This window comes from Nycticebus coucang, chromosome 2 (assembly GCF_027406575.1).
Source record: "Nycticebus coucang isolate mNycCou1 chromosome 2, mNycCou1.pri, whole genome shotgun sequence".
In the NCBI taxonomy this organism is placed as follows: Eukaryota; Metazoa; Chordata; class Mammalia; order Primates; family Lorisidae; genus Nycticebus; species Nycticebus coucang.
The window spans coordinates 132,897,157-132,916,011 of NC_069781.1; the positions used below are offsets into that span (position 1 = coordinate 132,897,157).

The 18,855-nt window shown below is 47.8% G+C and overlaps 1 pseudogene; it reads right to left on the minus strand.

Annotated features, from left to right (window-relative positions):
- Positions 1–18,045: 18,045 nt before the first annotated feature.
- On the minus strand, positions 18,046–18,141 carry LOC128580377 (uncharacterized; annotated as a pseudogene).
- Between the last annotated feature and the right edge of the window lie 714 nt (positions 18,142–18,855).

Sequence of the window (18,855 nt, forward strand, 5' to 3'; positions counted from 1 at the left end):
TCTGTACAGCCCTCGGTGTGTTAGGGGCAGGAAGAAGTGTGCAGGTGGGTTGGATGTCCCTGGCAATGCTCCCTATTTGATCATGTGTGGCAGTCACATGATGAGAGCAAGAAGTGGGAAAAGCCTGGGGTCTTTACAAAGGCATAACAGTATGTACGGGTGCCAGGTGGGCCACAGTGCCATGGGCTAGTGCTGAGTCTGCAAAGGTGGGTAGATACTGGCTTCCTCTTTAACAAAGACCTGCAGCTGTGGGCCTGGTGTGCTCCCAACTCCTCCCAAGCCAGCAAGTCTCTTGCCATCAGCCTTACCCCTCTCTGATTACTGCTCTCAGCACACGTATGTTTAGTTTAGACTCTGCGGTTCTTTTGCAATTGTTTGTGGGTTGTGTCATGTGTGTGTGGTGTCTAAAGTGGATGCAGGCCTCTGAGACGAGCGTCTGTCTTCTAGTTTTCTTAAAATGGCCTCTTCCTCCTTCACCACCACCAGCAACTGGCTCCTAATATAGGCCTGACACAAGGCCAGTGAGACACCCAGCAGCCTAACCCAACATGCATGGACAGTGTGTAGGGAGATGCTGGGGCCGGGAGAGAGATGCCCTGTACTTTGACAGTTCATTTAACAGATCACGTGTTTGCCCTCGTAAGGCTGCTAGAATAAGACAAAAGTGGGAGGTGTGTTCCATTACTTCACAAAACCTATTTACAAGGCCAGGCATGGTGGCTCACACCTGTAATCCTAGCACTCTGGGAGGCCAAGGCAGATGGATCTTCTTAGCTCATGGGTTTGAGCCAGCCTGAGCGAGAACAAGACTCCATCTCTAAAACTAGCCAGGTGTGGTGGCAGGTACCTGTAGTCCCAGCTACTCAGGAGTCTGAGGTAAGAGGATCGCTTGAGTCTCAGAGTTTGAGGTTGCTGTGAGCTGTGATGCCACCACACTCTACCCAGGGTGACAGAATGAGACTCTGTCTCAAAAAAAATAAACCAAAACATATTTACATGTGAAGATTCTTCATGGAACTAGCAAATAAACAAAACAACAATTTGCAGATATCACATCCTTCTGACTTAGCAGATAAGTATTAAAAGAAATGAGAGAAAATTTTCCAAAAGTCTCTACTATTCCTCAAGATACCAACCTATCAACCTATATAACTAAAATGATTTGTGTTTCCAGAAATGTGGTTTCTTTAAAAAATAAAGTAAAAGTGCAAATTCTCCATCTCCAGAAAGGTTGAGGGGCTGGGTGGCTCCTGGCCATGAGGGCCCATGGTCCTCCTGGTCCTGGAGCCAACTACAGTGATCCCAGCTATGCCTGACCACAGCCTAGTGAAGAAACATCTTGGAGCCAGTGGTCCCCAGACCTCTTTTCCTGTTGTAGCAACTGCCCTCTAAGCCTGGGGTGCAGAAGGCCACGGCAGTCATGCTGAGGTAGAGGTCAGGTTTAAATTATAGACTGGTCAGGGGTGCTGAGCTGGCAGCTACACCCAGGAGGCACTCAGTGCGGGTGGTGTCTGGGGCATGACCCCAGTGGCTGTGGTGCTGGCTGGGTGCTGGGTGGGGCCTGGGCACCTGGCCAGAGAGCAGAGGCATGGCAGCTACAACAGAGGTGTGGCCACAGCAGACCTGGAACCATCCTGCCTGGCCAACTACTCCCAGCTCCACCAGAATTAGGACTGTGCAGTGAGTTCAAGGCAAAATCTGTGCGTCTCAGCAAGGACTCCTGCAGTCAGCTACATTTTCCTCCTCAGCACTGCCTTCAGAGTATTGCTTCCCCAGCCCAAGAAACGACTACTCTTCCCCAAGCAGCTCTCTCTCTCTACTTGGCTGCTTCATCCATTCGCTTGCTCCAACAAGTGCTCAGAGTGTGCTGAGCGCCCACTGCTGCAGGACAGCAGGGACATGCAGGACCTTGCCTGTGCTGCCCAGGCACTTTCGTCCTATGTGTGGAAAATTCTCCCCATCCCTCTCTACTGGTCAGATTTTACTACCCTTCACTGACCTCCTCGAGCCTCAGGAGCTCTGGGAAATCCTCCTAATTTCTCCGTAGTCAGAAAAGGGATCTTGTCCTTGCTCACTGTTATGCCCTGAGTAACTAATTCTGTGCCTATTAAAGTGGGGTCTCAATAAATACTATCAGCTAACTGAATGAAGCAATCCTGTCTGTCTCCTTTTCTTTTGTCATCCAATCCTGTCTGCCTCTGACTTCACAGCCCTATTGCCCAAAACTTTCACTTAGCAAACCACCCAGCCCTCCCCTGACATCTCTTCTGCTGAACCACTGACCTGCTGGGCTTATCACCACTTGGGGTGGTTGGGAGTTGTCAGGAACAGTAAGGGGTTTAAGGCTCATCTAACTACAGGGTAGGCAGGAGGGAGCACAGGGCCAGGAAGTGCACTATCAGGTCTGGGCTTTTCTCTTTGATGTCTTCATCCCACTACCACAAAAGTTGTTCACCTCCCATACAATGGCTGTCAGCTGGTCTAGATTCACACCCTTCCAGCTCAGCAGATCTGTTGAATCCTCTAGCTCTAATTTCACATCAGGTGGCCAGGTGTGGTCACTTGCACCTATAATCCCAGCTACTCAGGAAGCTGCTCAGGAGGATCAGGTGAGCCCAGGAGTCTGAGACCACTCTGAGCAACACAGTGAGCCTCTGTCTTTAATATACTAGAAAAGAAAAATAAATAAAATAAAATCCAGGCCCGGGCATGATGGCTCACACCTGTGATCCCAGCACTCTGGGAGGCCCAGGCAGGTAAATCTCTTGAGCTCAGGAGTTTAAGACCAGCCCGAGCAAAAGCGAGACCCCATCTCTGCTAAAAATAGAAAAACTAGACAGGCATCATAAAGGGCACCTGTAGTCCCAGCTACTCGGGAGGCTGAGGCAGGAAAATCACTTGAGCCCAGGAGTTTGAGGTTGCTGTGAGCTAGGCCGATGCCATAGCACTCTAGCTTGGGTGACAGAGTGAGACTCTGTCTCAAAAATAAATACATAAAATAAAATCCAGGTAGAAGCTCTGGGAGGCCTAGCTCTTTGAGTCCACATACCCTTCTCTTGGACCAATCACAGTGGCCATGGCAGTGATGAAAGTTAATTAGCAGCCTCCACTCGAAGGACAGAATTGGACTGGATGAGGAACAGTTGGTCCCCAAAATGTGCATGAGAGACCAGGACAGGGCCACTGGGGAGAGTGAGGGCCTTCACTGTGAGGTGCATGTACAACAGTGGGGTGTTTTGTTTTTTTAGAGACAGAGTGTCCCTACATTGCCCTTGGTAGAGTGCAGTGGCATCACAGTTCACAGAAACCTCAAACTCTTGGGCTTAAGCAAATTCTCTTGCCTCAGCCTCCCAAATAACTGGGACTACAAGCGCCCAACACTATATCTGGCTATCATTTTTTTATTGCATTTGTCATTGTTTACCTGGTCTGGGGCTGGGTTCGAACCCTCCAGCCTCGGTAAATATGGCTGGCACCGAAGGACTGTGCTATGGGCGCTGAGCTAATAGTGGGGTGTTTATGTTTTATATTTATTCCCAGTTACTGGGGTCATGGCACGTATGTGCCCAGAGTGCCTTTGCTGATAAAAAGAACTTGATAAAGTTGGCTGATTTTTAGGAAACAGGTTTTGTTTGTGTTTTGGTTGAAACCCCTGGTGGGTCTTACTAGACTTCACAGCCCAATCCTGTCCTCTTGCCCCTGTTGGGGGTGGGGTCCTTTGCCCCAGCTCCTCTTGGGTGTGGAAGTCCTGGTAGGTGTGTCATGACTGACCTGTCACTTCCGGTTTTCCTTCTGAGAAAATCTCCTGAGCCCAGTAGTGTGAGTAATGCTGGCTTTTTGTCTGAAGTGGAAAATGGCTCTAAGACTGGTTTTTCTATTTGTGTTTCTTTATTTTGGTAGAAAGCAAAGAGGGCAATTTTGTAAAATGTCGTCTTTGGATGGGTTCAGGAGTATGGTCATTTCAACTGAGCTGTTAGGAAAGATAATTATACTTGTTTACTTCACAAGGAAACTGAGGCTCTGTGGTGCTAAAGTGCCCAAGATCACAGAACTAGGAGACCTGGGGGGTGGACAGCAGACGCCTGCTTGGATCCAGCCTGCAGTGGGAGGCCTCTGCAAATCGTTTAATCTACACAGCAGTCTCCTGAGGCCAGACCCAGTGACAGGCTCAGTGAAATGTAAATGTGTTGCCAGAGGCCATGGGGGTGGGCACAGGGTGATTTGCTGATTCCAAACCTCATAGTATTTGCACTTCTTTACTTTGTGACCTTGGATAAGTCACCTTACCTGTTTGTGCCTCATCTTCTAATCTGTTAAATGGGGATGATGATGATGATACACACCTTGTGGGTCTGTGGTAAGGGTTACATGGATGGACACACCTTGCAGGTAGAGAGAGCACCACAAGTGGACACTGCTGTGGTCACCTATCAGCAGACCTCCCTCGAGATCATGAGGTGGCCACTCCCCATGCAGGAGAATCAGATCCCGTGGGAGCCCCTTCCCAGTCAGGTGCTCCTGAGCCCAGTGCAGGTGCCTGGGAAAGTTCGCAGCAGGAACAAAGCTGCAGGTGCTCCCTGCTGCTGTCTCTGGCTGGAGGCCAGTTTCCTGCTCCATCAGGTTGCTCCTGACCACCTGGGATCATGTAGCTGACCCCTCCTCCCCATCCCTGCCTACTGAGGGCTGAGCCTGGTGACATAGGACAGGGTCCAGTGTGGGCAATGCACTTTCTTTCTGAAGTCCAGTGCTGGGCCCTCATGAGCGGGCAGAAACAGGAGGCCCAGAGACACCGAGAGGGACCAGAACTGGGGACTCAGCTGTGATCAGACCTGCCTTGAATACCACCACAGAAGGGAGCAGCAGGATGATCTGGGGCGGGCAGGCCGGCCCTCATGTGCTGATTCTGTGTGGAGCCCTTCTGAGCCCTAGAATTCCCTGAGGCCCCCCCATGCAGCCTGCAGGACAATTCCGATCTCCCGCTTGACTAGATCATATCTTGCCTGTTCTGAAAACCTGGCCACAAGCCTGGCCCACCCCCACGATAGCTCCCAGCCACAGCCTTCTTCAAACTCCTTCCTGGAGCAGGACTTTGTTCCTGCCTCGGGGCATCCACACTCACTGTCCCCTTGTCCCAGAACACTTTGCTCCCCAGGTCTTCCTGTGGGTCCCTCTCAGCCAACGTCACTGTACTGTGTCATGCAGAACTCACCCTCTCTGTCATTGTCCTGTCTTCACTTGCTCCCTTTTCCATTTTTATTGTCTGCCCCCCACCTGAACCTGAACTCTGTGAGCACTGTGCCCTGCCTGCCACAGTCGGCACTCAGAGGCTCTCTGTAGGTCTCCCTCCCTGTAAGATCCACCTGTCTGTCATTGCTCTCTGTTCCAGGCAGGGGACTGGCACTCTGACAAGGTACCTTTATGGGTGTGAGACGCTGCTGTTTCCAAAACACTTTCACATGTGGTGCCTCTTCCACCTAACTAACTCTGTGGGACAAGTAGAACAGGATCATAAATCCCATTTATAGAAGAGAAAATTGAGGCACCCAGAGGTTTTAGGAACTTGTCTGAGGTTGTATGCCTCATTAGGTGCCAGACAAGAAACAGAACTCAAGTCTTAGGAAGCTCCTTCCTGGACCCCCAACCAGACAAGGGGACCCTCCTAAGAAAAAATCCACATAGCTGCTGGGCATGGTGGCTCTCACCTGTAATCCCAGCACTCTGGAAGGGGGAGGCTGGTGGATTGCCTGAGCTGTGATGAGCTATGATGATACCGCAGCACTCCAGCTGGGATGACAAAAAAAAAAATGAGAAAGAAAAAAGAAAGAAAGGAGAGGAAGGAATGAATGGAGGGAGGGAGGAAGGAAGGAGAACAAAGGATGAAAAAGAAAGAAGGAAGGAAAGAAAAGCTCATTAAAAGCTTAGTAAGCGGGTGGCGCCTGTGGCTCAAGGAGTAGGGCGCCGGTCCCATATGCCGGACGTGGTGGGTTCAAACCCAGCCCCGGCCAAAAACCACAAAAAAAAAAAAAAAAAAAAAAATATATATATATATATACACACACACATATATATAAAAAGAAAAAAAAAGCTTATTAAGGGGCTCACGCTTGTAGCTGAGCAGATAGGGTGCTGGCCACATACACTGGGGCTAGCGAGTTAGAACCCAGACCGGGCCTGCCAACCAACAATAATAACAATTACAACAAAATAAGCCAGGCATTGTGGTGGGCGTCTGTAGTACCGGATACTTGGGAGGCTGAGGCAAGACAATCACTTAAGGCCAAGACCCTGCAGTAGTTGGGAACTGTGACACCACGGCACTCTACCAAGGGTGACTCTCTCAAAAAAAAAAAAAGCTATTTGAGGCCTAGGGGGGTGGCCCACACCTGTAATCCCAGCACTCTGGGATGCCAAGGCCAATGATTGCCTGAGCTCAGGAGTTCAAGACCAGTCTGAGCAAGAGCGAGACCCATCTCTACTAAAAATAGCAAAATTATCTGGGCGTTGTGGTGGGTGCCTTTAGTCCCGGCTACTTGGAAGGCTGAGGCAGGAGGAGTGCCTGAGCCCAGGAGTTTGAGTTGCTGTGAGCTATGACGCCACAGCACTCTACCCAGGGTGAAAGAGGGAGAGTCAGTCTCAAAAAAAATCAGGCATATTAAGTTCTCGAGTGGCCTTCTGCTCTATCTTGCAGCCACAGAGGCAGGGAGGAGAGGCTCCCAACTGCAGCATAGTTCCTGCACACACAGGCAGAAGTCGTGGGGAGCGTTGTTCCCTTTGTGAATGGCCTGTGTGGTGTGCGGGCACACAGAGTCTGCAGGGACGTACTCCACTCTGACATGCGGAGTCATGTCTCTGGGAATGGATTTGTGGGTGATTTTCACTCTTTTCTTTGTATGTGGCATTGTTTAAATTTTTATTTTATAATGAGCAAGAATTTCCTTTATAATCATAAAAAATATACAATAAAGGCTGGATGCCCTTAGCACAATGGCTATAGCACCAGCAAAATGCACCAAGGGTGGCAAGTTCAAACCCAACCCTGGCCAAATAAACAACAATAACTACTGCTCCAAAAAAAAAAAAAAAGAATAGCCGGGCGTTGTGGCAGGTGCCTGTAGTCCTAGCTACTTGGGAGGCTGAGGCAAGAGAATTGCTTAAGCCCAAGAGTTTGAGGTTGCTGTGAGCTGTAACACCACGGCACTCTACCCAGGGTGACAGCTTGAGGCTCTGTCTCAAAAAAAAAAAAAAAAATTTATATATATAATAAAGCCATTTCCATTTTACAAAGGAATTGAAAAAAAAGTCACCTAACAGAAATAAAGTACTGGGAAGAGGACTTGATACCTGTCTGACCAATGTCTTTGGCCAAGCCACTGTGAAGACGTCGGGCAGGTAAAGATCCTAAAAGGGCCCTCTACTTGAGGGGCACTCAAAATATCACGGTGAGGAGGACTAACCAGACATCTTCCAATGAGTAAGGCAAAAAGTCATAAACTTCCTGGCACTGTCTTTGAACAGTTCTCATCTTTCTTAGGATCCTAACGATGAATGTTGCATGCCTTTCCCAAAGATTGTGTGGTGCTCCGGATGGAAACCGAGAAGTAAAGTGACATGCTTCTGGGTGATCTCAATGAGTCAGACTCACTTACAGCCCTGGGCTTTCCAGGCCGTTAACTTATCTACCTGAACCCATGAGTCAGGGTCAGCAGCCCAGAGCACCCTGTGTACGTGTTTCTCAGCTCTGCCCCTGCCAGGCCCCAGGCTCCACACTCACACAGGCTGCACGCTGGTACATGCAGGTACTCCTGGACTGCCTCACCCATGTGTCCTGGGAGCGCGCAGACACACTTGGCTCCCTCCTCCACTCACAGGAGGTGTGCACACCTCTCCTGAGTAGTAAGAGAGGGCTTTAAATTGCCAGGAATAAACCAAAAAAGGAAAAGTAAATTATCAGTAGTTCTTTTCCCATAAATGCTGCAATGGTCCAGCTGTAGCTTAGAGCACATGTTTTGTAAATAACCAGGAGCAATCTACTAGCCTAGCAACAGGGATTCATTCATGATGTGTGTTCATGATGTGGAGAATACTGAGAATGAAGTAGGGCCAGGTAGTTGCTCACGCCAATAATTCCAGCACTTTGGGAGGCTGAGGCAGGAGGATCCCTTGACCTGAGGAGTTCGAGGTTGCTGTGAGCTGTGATGCTACCACACTTTACCCAGGGTGACAAAAAGAGTAAGAGGAAAGTTGCAAACAGCCAGGTGTTGTGTCGGGCAGTTGTAGTCCCAGCTACTTGGGAGGCTGAGGCAAGAGAATTGCTTGAGCCCAAGAGTTTGAGGTTGCTGTGAGCTGTGACGCCATGATACTCCACCCAGGGCAACATAGTAAGACTCTGTCTCCAAAAAACAAAAAAGAAAGTTGCATAGCAGTGTATATTACGCTACCATGGGTGAGTGTCTATTATTACTCTTACTTTTAAAATTATAAATGATATTTTCTCATTGTAAAAGGATGAAAAATATAGAAAAGTTTGGCTTAAAACATGAAAATCCCCCATCTTCTCTTGGTAACTTATGCTGTGGTAATGACCATCTCTAAAAATTTCAGCAGCTTTTCTTTTTTAACTTCAATAGATTTAGGGGGCACATGTGCTGTTTGTTGCTTGGATGAATTCTATCAGTGGCTTGAAATAATAAAGATTTTCTTTTTAAAGTTTTTGTTTGTTTTTCAGAGAGGGTCTTGCTCTTTCGCCAGGCTTAGACTGCAGTGGAGCAATCATAGCTCACAGCAACCTCAGACTTCTGTGCTTAAGTCATCCTCCTGCCTCACCCTCCCATAGTGCTAGGATTATAGGCATGAGCCACTGTGCTCAGCCCAAACATTTTATTTTCTGCCATGCTTTATTTCTAACGTGGCTTGAAGAGACTCATTGTAGTCAGCGCCACAGTCATCATGGCACCACCTTCATATGACACCATATTCCAATATGGGACAAAAGCATGAGAACAAACACTGGCTTTCAATCGTCACCCCCCCAGAAGGGAGCAGTAATATTTTGAAAGGAATCTGTTTTTCTGAGCAGTAGTTCTCAACAGTGGGCCTAAAATGTTCTATAAACCAGCTAGGGGTGGTGGCTCATGCCTATAATCTTAGTACTTTGGAAGGCTAAGGCAGGGAGATTGTGTCCAAGACCAGGCTGAGCAACATAATCAGATCCCATCTCTATAAAAAATTTTAAACTAGGTAGATGTGGGTTTGGCACCAGTAGCACACAGTAGTTACGGTGCTGGCCATATGCACCGAGAGTGGCCAGTTCAAACCCGGCCCAGGGCAGCTAGTTGTTTTGGGGACCAACTGTTCCTCATCCAGTCCAATTCTGTCCTTCGAGTGGAGGCTGCTAATTAACTTTCATCACTGCCATGGCCACTGTGATTGGTCCAAGAGAAGGGTATGTGGACTCAAAGAGCTAGGCCTCCCAGAGCTTCTACCTGGATTTTATTTTATGTATTTATTTATTTTTGAGACAGAGTCTCACTCTGTCACCCAAGCTAGAGTGCTATGGCATCGGCCTAGCTCACAGCAACCTCAAACTCCTGGGCTCAAGTGATTTTCCTGCCTCAGCCTCCCGAGTAGCTGGGACTACAGGTGCCCTTTATGATGCCTGTCTAGTTTTTCTATTTTTAGCAGAGATGGGGTCTCGCTTTTGCTCGGGCTGGTCTTAAACTCCTGAGCTCAAGAGATTTACCTGCCTGGGCCTCCCAGAGTGCTGGGATCACAGGTGTGAGCCATCACGCCCGGGCCTGGATTTTATTTTATTTATTTTTCTTTTCTAGTATATTAAAGACAGAGGCTCACTGTGCTGCCCAGGGTGGTCTCAGACTCCTGGGCTCACCTGATCCTCCTGAGCAGCTTCCTGAGTAGCTGGGATTATAGGTGCAAGTGACCACACCTGGTCATTATAAGCTGTGATGCCATGGCACTCTACTGAGGGCAACACAGTGAGACTCTATCTCTAAATTAGGTACGTGTGGTGGTATTCACCGTAGCCAGCTACTTAGGAGGGGCAGAAAGGAGGATTGTAATTTAAGATTACAGTGAGCTATGATCACAACACTGCATTCTAACCTGGGCAATAAAGCAAGACCCTATCTCAAAAAAACTTTTTTTTTTTTTTTTTTCAGTAAACCATACTATAGACAGATGTGCTACTGTCCAGACTTTGCTGTTCCATTTATATAGAGTAGATTTAGCATAATCACTAGGACCTTACCATTTTCAGAACAGTAAATGAACATTCAGCTTAAAGTCACCAACTGCATTAGCAATAACAACAGAGTCAGTTATTTAAAGCCTTGAAGCCAGGCCCTGACTCCCTCTAGCTATGAGTCTTAAATGGCATCTTCTTCCAATAGCAGGCTGTTTTGTCTGTATGGAAAATCTGTTGTTCTTTGTAGCCACCTTCCTCGAGGATCTCAGCTGGATCTTCTGGATAACTCACTGCAGCACCCACAGGAGCCTCTGCTGCGTCCCCCTGCACTTTGATGCTATGGAGACAGCTTCTTTCCATAAACCTCATGAACCAGCCTCTAGCAGCCTCAAACATTTCCTCTGCAGCTTCCTCAGCTCTTTCAGCCTTTACAGAACTGAAGAGAGTTAGGGCCTTGCTATGAATTAGGCTTTGGCTTAAGGGAATGTTGTGGCTGGTTTAAACTTCTATCCAGACTCGTGAAACTTTCTTCATATCAGCAATAAGGCTGTTTTGCTTTCTCATTACTCCTGGGCTCACTGGAGTGGCATGAAATATTGAAGCATGAGAAATATTGAAAGAATTAACAAAATGTGGCACAGAGACACCAAATGAGCACATGCTGTTAGAAAAATGGCACCAAGAGACTTGTCCAAGTTATGGTTGCTATAATCCTTGTAAAAAATGAAATACTTGTGCAGCATAATAAAATGAAGTACGCTGGCCAATCGTGGTGACTCACACTGTAATCCTAGCATTTTGGAAGGCTGAGGTGAGAGGATCACTTGATGCCAGGAGTTTAAGAACAGCTAGTAGTCTCAGCACCTGTACACAGTGATAAGGGCGCCAGCCACATACACCGAGGCTGGTGGGTTCTAAAAGAGCCCAGGCCAGCTAACCAACAATGGCAACTGCAACAAAAAATAGCCAGGTTTTATGGTGGGTGCCTGTAGTCCCAGCTACTCGGGAGGCTGAGGCAAAAGAATTGCTTGTGCCCAAGAGTTTGAGGTTGCTGTGAGCTATGACATCATGGCATTCTACCAAGGGTGACATAGTGAGACTCTGTCTCAAAGAAAAAAAAAAAAGGGAGGTTGTCTATGGCTCAAGGAATAGGCACCGGCCCCATATGCCGGAGGAAAAAGAGCAGCTGGTGCAAAATTTTTTACAAGAAAAGTAAAAATTAAAAAAAAAATAATTACAAACTAAAATGAAGTATGTTTGTGTTTATACATAGTTTTGATATACATGGTAGTTTTTGGTTTTTTTTTTGTAGAGACAGAGTCTCACTTTATGGCCCCCGGTAGAGTGCTGTGGCCTTACACAGCTCACAGCAACCTCCAACTCCTGGGCGTAAGCGATTCTCTTGCCTCAGCCTCCCGAGCAGCTGGGACTACAGGCGCCCGCCACAACGCCCGGCTATTTTTTTTTGGTTGCAGTTCAGCCGGGGCCGGGTTTGAACCCGCTACCCTCGGTATATGGGGCCGGCGCCTTACCGACTGAGCCACAGGCGCCGCCCTACATGGTAGTTTTATAATTTTTTTTTTTTTTTGAGATAAGGTCTTACTCTGTTACCCAGGCTAGAGTACAGTGGTGTGACCATAGCTCATTGCAGCCTCTCAAACTCCTGGCCTTAAGAAATCCTCCCACCTCAGCCTTCCAAAGTGCTGACATTATAGGTATGAGCCAATATACCTGACCAATAATTTAAAAATATGTCCCTGGAGGTCCAGTGGTTAGGATAAAATAAATAATAAAAATATAAGTTTTGTAGTTAAACCTAGATTTGAATCTCAAATAGGTTATTTACCAGCTATGTCTCCGAGTTCCTTGATCTTTCCAAGATTCAGTTTTCTGACCTGTACTTGCTTCCTGGGTACATGTGATGATTAGATGGGATGGAATATGGGCTGGGTGTGGTGGCTCACGGCTGTAATCCCAGCACTCTGGGAGCCCGAAGCAGGTGGATTGCCTATGCTCACAGATTCGAGAACATCCTGAGCCAGAGCGAGACCCCTGTCTCTAAAAACAGCTGGGCATTGTGGCAGGCACCGGTAGTCCCAGCTACTCAGGAGGCTGAGGCAAGAGAATCACTTGAGCTCAAGAGTTAGAGGTTGCTGTGAACTATGACACTGCAGCACTCTACCAAGAGCAACAAAGTGAGACTCTGTCTCAATAAATAAACAAACAAATAAATAATTAAGCGGGCGCCTGGAGTCCCAGCTACTTGGGAGGCTGAGGCAAGATCATCACTTAAGCCCAAGAGTTTGAGGTTGCTGTGAGCTGTAGACACCACAGCATTCTACTGAGGGTGGCATAGTGAGACTCTGTCTCAAAAAATAAATAAAATAAAAAATATAAATAAATAAATAGGATGGTATAAATAGCCCTGAATAAGCAGCTACTTATCAGAGTCATGATAGTGATGCTAAGCAGGAAAGGAGAAATGCTTGAGGGTGGTTGTTCAGAGGCTGAAGGTATGATGTACCAAAAAAAATGGAATGACAGGATAATCCCCTCTCCATCCATCTACAGGCATTTTCTAGGTCAATCTCTGGACCAGGTTCTCTTGCAGCACATAGTCCCTATTGTGATATAGGGTAGGAGAAAGGGCCATCTTACTGGGCAGGTCTTTTTTTTTTTTTTTTTTGGAGACAGAGTCTCACTTTATCACTCTCAGTAGAGTGCTATGGCATCTTAGCTCACAGCAACCTCAAAATCCTGGGCTCAAGTGATTCTCTTGCCTCAGCCTCCCAAATAGCTGGGACTACAGGCGCCTGGCACATCACCTGGCTATTTTTTAGAGACAGGGACTCACTCTTCCTCAGGCTGGTCTCAAACTCGTGAGCTCAGGCAATCCACCCACCTCCGCCTCCCAAATGCTGGGATTACAGCCACCGAACCCGGCCTATCGGCCAAGTCTTATCTTACTGGCATCTCAATGCCTGGTGAAATGGAGGGATGATTAGGTACAAAAACAACTGCTGTGTGTCCGTGTACCAGCACTTGCTCAGCCCATATTGGCTCTCTTCCTTCCCACCCTTTGTCCAAAGTTGGGTGTCCTGTTAAAGAGAACAGCTTCCTAGGACCAGTCTTCATATAGAAAATTAATATGCTGGGGCGGTGCCTGTGGCTCAAGGAGTAGGGCGCCAGTCCCATATGCCAGAGGTGGCGGGTTCAAACCCAGCCCCGGCCAAAAACCACAAAAAAAAAAAAAAAAAAGAAAGAAAATTAATATGCTATTTTAAGAAATAACAGGCTGGGCGGCGCTTGTGGCTCAGTGGGTAGGGCGCCAGCCCCACATACCAAGGGTGGTGGGTTCAAGCCCAGCCCCTGCCAAACTGCAACAAAAAAATAGCCGGGCGTTGTGGTGGACGCCTGTAGTCCCAGCTACTCAGGAGGCTGAGGCAAGAGAATTGCCTAAGCCCAGGAGCTGGAGGTTGCTGTGAGCTGTGTGACGCCACGGCACTCTACCCAGGGCGATAAAGTGAGACTCTGTCTCTACAAAAAAAAAAAAATAATAACAGGCTAGGCATGGTGGCTTATGCCTGTAATCCTAGCACTTTGGGAGGCTGAAGTGGGTGGATTACCTGAGCTCAAGAATTCGAGACCAGCCTAGGCAAGAGTAATATCTCACCTCTAAAAATAATAGCTGGGCATTGTGGCAGGTGCCTGTAGTCCCAGCTACTCAGGAGGCTGATGCAAGAAGATTGCTTGTGTCCAATGGCACCTGTGCGCCTGTGGCTCAGGGAACAGGGTGCCAACCCCATATGCCGAGGGTGGCGGGTTCAAGCCTGGCCCTGGCCAAACTGCAAAATAAATAAAATAAATAAACAGAAATTTATTAAAAAAGAAAAAAAAGATTGCTTGAGCCCGAGAGTTTGGGGTTGCTGTGAGCATGGTGTCATGGAACTCTGCCCAGTGGGACAGAATGAGACTCATCTCGGCCATCTTGGCCTCTCAAAGTGCTGGGATTACAGGCGTGAGCCATGCTTCTTATTCTCTATCAATCCCAAGTAAGCTGCTCCCAGAGGTGAGGGTGTGAGGCTGGGGTCAGTAGGCCTTGGTTTATATCCTGTGTAATCCTGGGCAAGCCGCCTGGGGTAGGAGATATTTGTACCCACTTTTTACAGATGTATACGGATGCGCAGAGAGGACCCACACTGTGCCAGAGCTGGATTTTGAACCCAGGTTTTCTGATTCTGGGTCAGGATTTTCTATACTACACAAGAGCTACCCTTCTCTGGGCCTCTTCTCTAAAATGACAGGGTCCACAGGAGGGTTGCTCCCCTCCTTCATGATTCCCGGCACATCCACATGCTGGAACACTTGGTGTATGTGCCCATTTGTGGGATGCCAGCCTTCCCTGGGCCAGCAGCACTCCAGGCTGCCTTTGGCCATTAAGAGGGTGAGGGTGGTGCTGTCTGGCTGACATCTGGCTGGGTGCCTCCAGATCCAGGCAAGAGCTGCCCACGAGGGCTGGCTGGGTGCCAGGGACTTGTTGTCTTTCCATTTAAACAGACACAGGCTGTCTGTTGAGATTCTGGAAACATCTGACCTTTAGCTGAGCATCTGGAGAGTTGTCAGTGAGGACCAGGGGGAGGTTCCTAGCTTTCTGTAAAGGTTTTAACCCTTTCCACACAACACTTAACAATGACAACAAAGAGGTTCAGTTTCCAAGGAATTAGCAAGATTTGTTGGTGGACTCTGAAGGTTCATGCCCCTGGGACAGAGAAGATGGCATTTAGCCTGGAGATTCTGGGGGCAGTTTTCTCCCATCCCCCTGCTTCTGGGGCTGGGGACTGAAGAAGAGGAACTGAGGCCCAAGGGAGGGGAAGGACTGAAGGGAGGAGCAGCGGCATCTCCACCTGGCCGGTCAGAAGGGTCTGTGCCTCCGCTGACTGGGCAATCTCCTTCCTCTGTCCTCCCAGTGCCAGGCACTGTGCTGCATGCTGGCGACACCATGGTAAGCAAACCCGGGCAGATAAGCCCCATGCCGTCTCAGAAGGCTGGTTTATGGGGGATTAAACTGTGATGGAATAACCACAAGCACAGATGTCAAATACCAGGTTTAAGTGCTGAAAATGAGAGTTTAATTAAGGAAAGTGGGGGTGAGAGTGCTCTCCTGAGGAGCCTTGAGCATGGTTTTAGGCTTTGCTGCTGGAAGTTTGTTAAATTCAGAATCTTCAGCCTCACCGCAGACCTCCAGTATTGAAATCTGCTTTTAACATGCATTCTCAGGTACATGGCACACAAACTAGAAAGTCAAGGAATGTTTGTGTGTGCCTGCAATTGCTTTCAAAGTGGGAGAGACTTGGTCATGTTAAAAAGCTTTTAGGTATAAACCAGTTGAGAGAAGGAATGGGAGACAGTATAGTGGGGGGATAGGTGAGGGCGGGGGGCAGTTTCTCAACCTCTGCTACGGGAGCTTAAAACATCCTGGTGCTAGGGCTCACCCCCCACCTAACTGGCAAGGTCTGTTCAATCAAGCAGCTCCCCCAGTGAGTCCAGCGTGCAGCTAGTGTGAAGAGAAGGCTAGGAGAGAAGGAGGAGATTTGGAAATAGATGGGCCCTCCTAATTGTGTCTCACATTCAAAAAGGGCCTCAGATTCAGACTGCACATTATTGCAAGATGTATATGTAAAACTATAGCCATTGTATTGGTGTTCATATTTAAAAGCACTAATATGGCAAGGTGGCTCCTGCCTGTAATCTCAGCACTCTGGGAGGCTGAGATGGGTGATTTGCTTGAGCTCAGTAGTTCAAGACCAGCCCAGCAAGAGCAAGACCCCATCTCTACTAAAAATAGAAAAACTAGCCAGGTGGTGTGACAAGCACCTGTAGTCCCAGCTACTTGAGAGGCTGAGGCAAGAGGATCAGTTGAGGCCAAGAGTTTGAAGTTGCAGTGAGCTATGACACCACTGCACTATACTGAGGGCAACAGAGGGAACTCTGTCTTAAAAAAAAAAAAAAAGAAAAAGAAAAGGAAGCACTAATTTGTCTCAACAGTTAAAATAACCGTATTTTCTGGCAGCGCCTGTAGCTCAGTGGGTAGGGCAGGCCACATATACTGATGCTGGTGGGTTCGCACCCAGCCTGGGCCAGCTAAAATCAACAATGACCCCTGCAACCAAAAAATAGCCAGGTGTTGTGTCAGGTACCTGTAGTCCCAGCTACGTGGGAGGCTGAGGCAAGAGAATCACATAAGCCCAAGAGTTTGAGATTGCTGTGAGCTGTGATGTCACAGCACTCTACCGAGGGTGACATAATGAGACCCTGTCTCAAAATATATAAATAACTAAGTTCTGTAACCTACTATCTATCCATCCTTTTAGCCTAAGACCACCACCCTTTCCATGAAATAAGCCTGGCATCTTCAATGTGAATAGGAAAAAGATAAATGAGGCCTCATCTGGTGACTTATTTTATATGTGAACTAAAGGATTTGGAAGCTTAGGGAGAAGGGAGAAGGTTTGAGAGAGTTGGTACAGAGAGTGGTACAGAGAGGTGACCAGAGAAGTGAGGAGGACCTGTGTGAGGCTGGTGATCTGGATTTGCAGTGGGCCCTTTAACAGGACGGCTCTCTCCAAATTGAGGCAATAAGGTTGCTGGAATGGTGCATCTAAGCTGGGTAAGGAGGGAAGGAGGAAAAGGAAAGGCTGACAGATTGAGCGAAGGCTGAGTGGCCAGTAACCTGGGGCAGCTGCTGAGGTCCAAGAAAGATCAGAGGGAACATGTTAGCCCCAAAAGCTGGAAGGAGAAGAGATGAGAATTAAAGAGAGGGGTGTCTAGACTCGAGGTCTTGGTGATAGAGCTGTTAGTGGTGGTAAAATGGGAGTGGTAGTGGACATGGAGATGTGGTAAACATGTAGGAAGACAGACACAGGACTTGTCACCTAAGACAGTGGTGAGGACTGGGAACCCTGTGATTACAGGGAACTGGCCAGAGGTAGATGGACAGTCTCAGGCTTTCCATCAGAGTGTGGAAGAGTTATTTCTCAGGAGGGGCCTGGGATGTGCTCATAAAATGTGCCCTGGGAGAATGTGGGAGAGGTGGGAGGGGAGGAGCACTGGATGAAGCAGGGGACACTGTGGAGGACACAGCAGAGTAGGGAGGAAAGCAGTAGGTTAAAGGATTTGGTGAATAGCAGTTATTCCCCAAGGCTGCTTGCTTTCCCTACTGAGGCAGGGGCATCACCTCATCACTTGGGAACCTATTAGATACACAGATTTTAGGGTCCCATCTCAGACTATACAGCTGGGTATAATCAGCTGGGTACAGCCCAGAAATCTTTTGCTTTAACCAGCTATTTTTTTTTTTTTTGTTTGAGCCAGAGTCTCAAGCTGTTGCCCTGGGTAGAAAGCTGTGGCATCACAGCTCACACTCTTGGGCTTAAGCAATTCTCTTGCTTCAGCCTCCCAAGTAGCTGGGACCATAGGTGCCCACCACATCATCCCAATATTTTGTTGTTGTTGTTGTTGCAGTTATCATTGTTGTTTTAGCTGGCCTGGGCCGGGCTCCAACCCGCAAGCCTCAGTGTATGTGGCTAGCAACCTACCCACTGTGCTACAGGCGCTACCTTTAACCAGCTTTTTGATGATTCTTGTATTTGCCCAAGTTCAAGAACCACTGGAATATCATATTGAGAAAAGTGATTCACTTTATGGAAAAAACCGGAATCTCTCACTAACTATCATATGGAAAAGTGTGTGCTATATGGGGTAGACACCTAGATGTGTCCAGAAGACCATGAAGTACATTTGATACTTACTACATTTTACACATATACATATTTTACCTAAGCTTATGTCAGACAGGTAATGTGCCAGTGTGACAGGATTTGAGAGGGCCCATCTCACATATGAGCATGAAAATCCAATTTTTTTTTTTTTTGAGACAGAGTCTCATTTTGTCATTCTTGGTAGAGTGCTGTGCTGTCATAGCTCACAGCAACTTCAATCTCTTGGACTCAAGCGATTCTCTTGCCTCAGCCTTCCAAGTAGCTGGGACTATAGGTGTCCACCACAACACCTGGCTACTTTTTTTAGAGATGAGGTCTCTTTCTTGCTGAGGCTGGTTTGGTACCTGTGAGCTCAGGCAATCCACCCGCCTCAGCCTCCCCAGAGTGCTGGGATTACAGATTACAGACATGAGACACCTTGCTTGGCAGGGATGGTCTCCTTAAAACAAAATTTCAAGAGCACAAACCATAAGGCAAAAGGCACATTTTTGCATAAGGAAAAAAAAAAAAATCATAGGTGGCGCCTGTGGCTCAGTAAGTAGGGTGCCGGCCCCATATACTCAGGGTGGCGGGTTCAAACCTGACCCTGGCCAAACTGCAACAAAAAAAAGCCGGGCATTGTGGCAGGCATCTGTAGTCCCAGCTACTCAGGAGGCTGAGGCAAGAGAATCGCCTAAGCCCAAGAGCTGGAGGTTGCTGTAAGCTGTGACGCCAGAGCACTCTACCGAGGGCGACAAACTGAGACTCTGTCTCTAAAAAAGAAAAAAAAAATCAGTCTGATTCACCAGATTTAAAGATTTTCACCAAAGGATAGATACATTGTCAAAGTTAACAGAGAAATGACAAAATTGGGAGAACATATTTGTGACTTCCAAT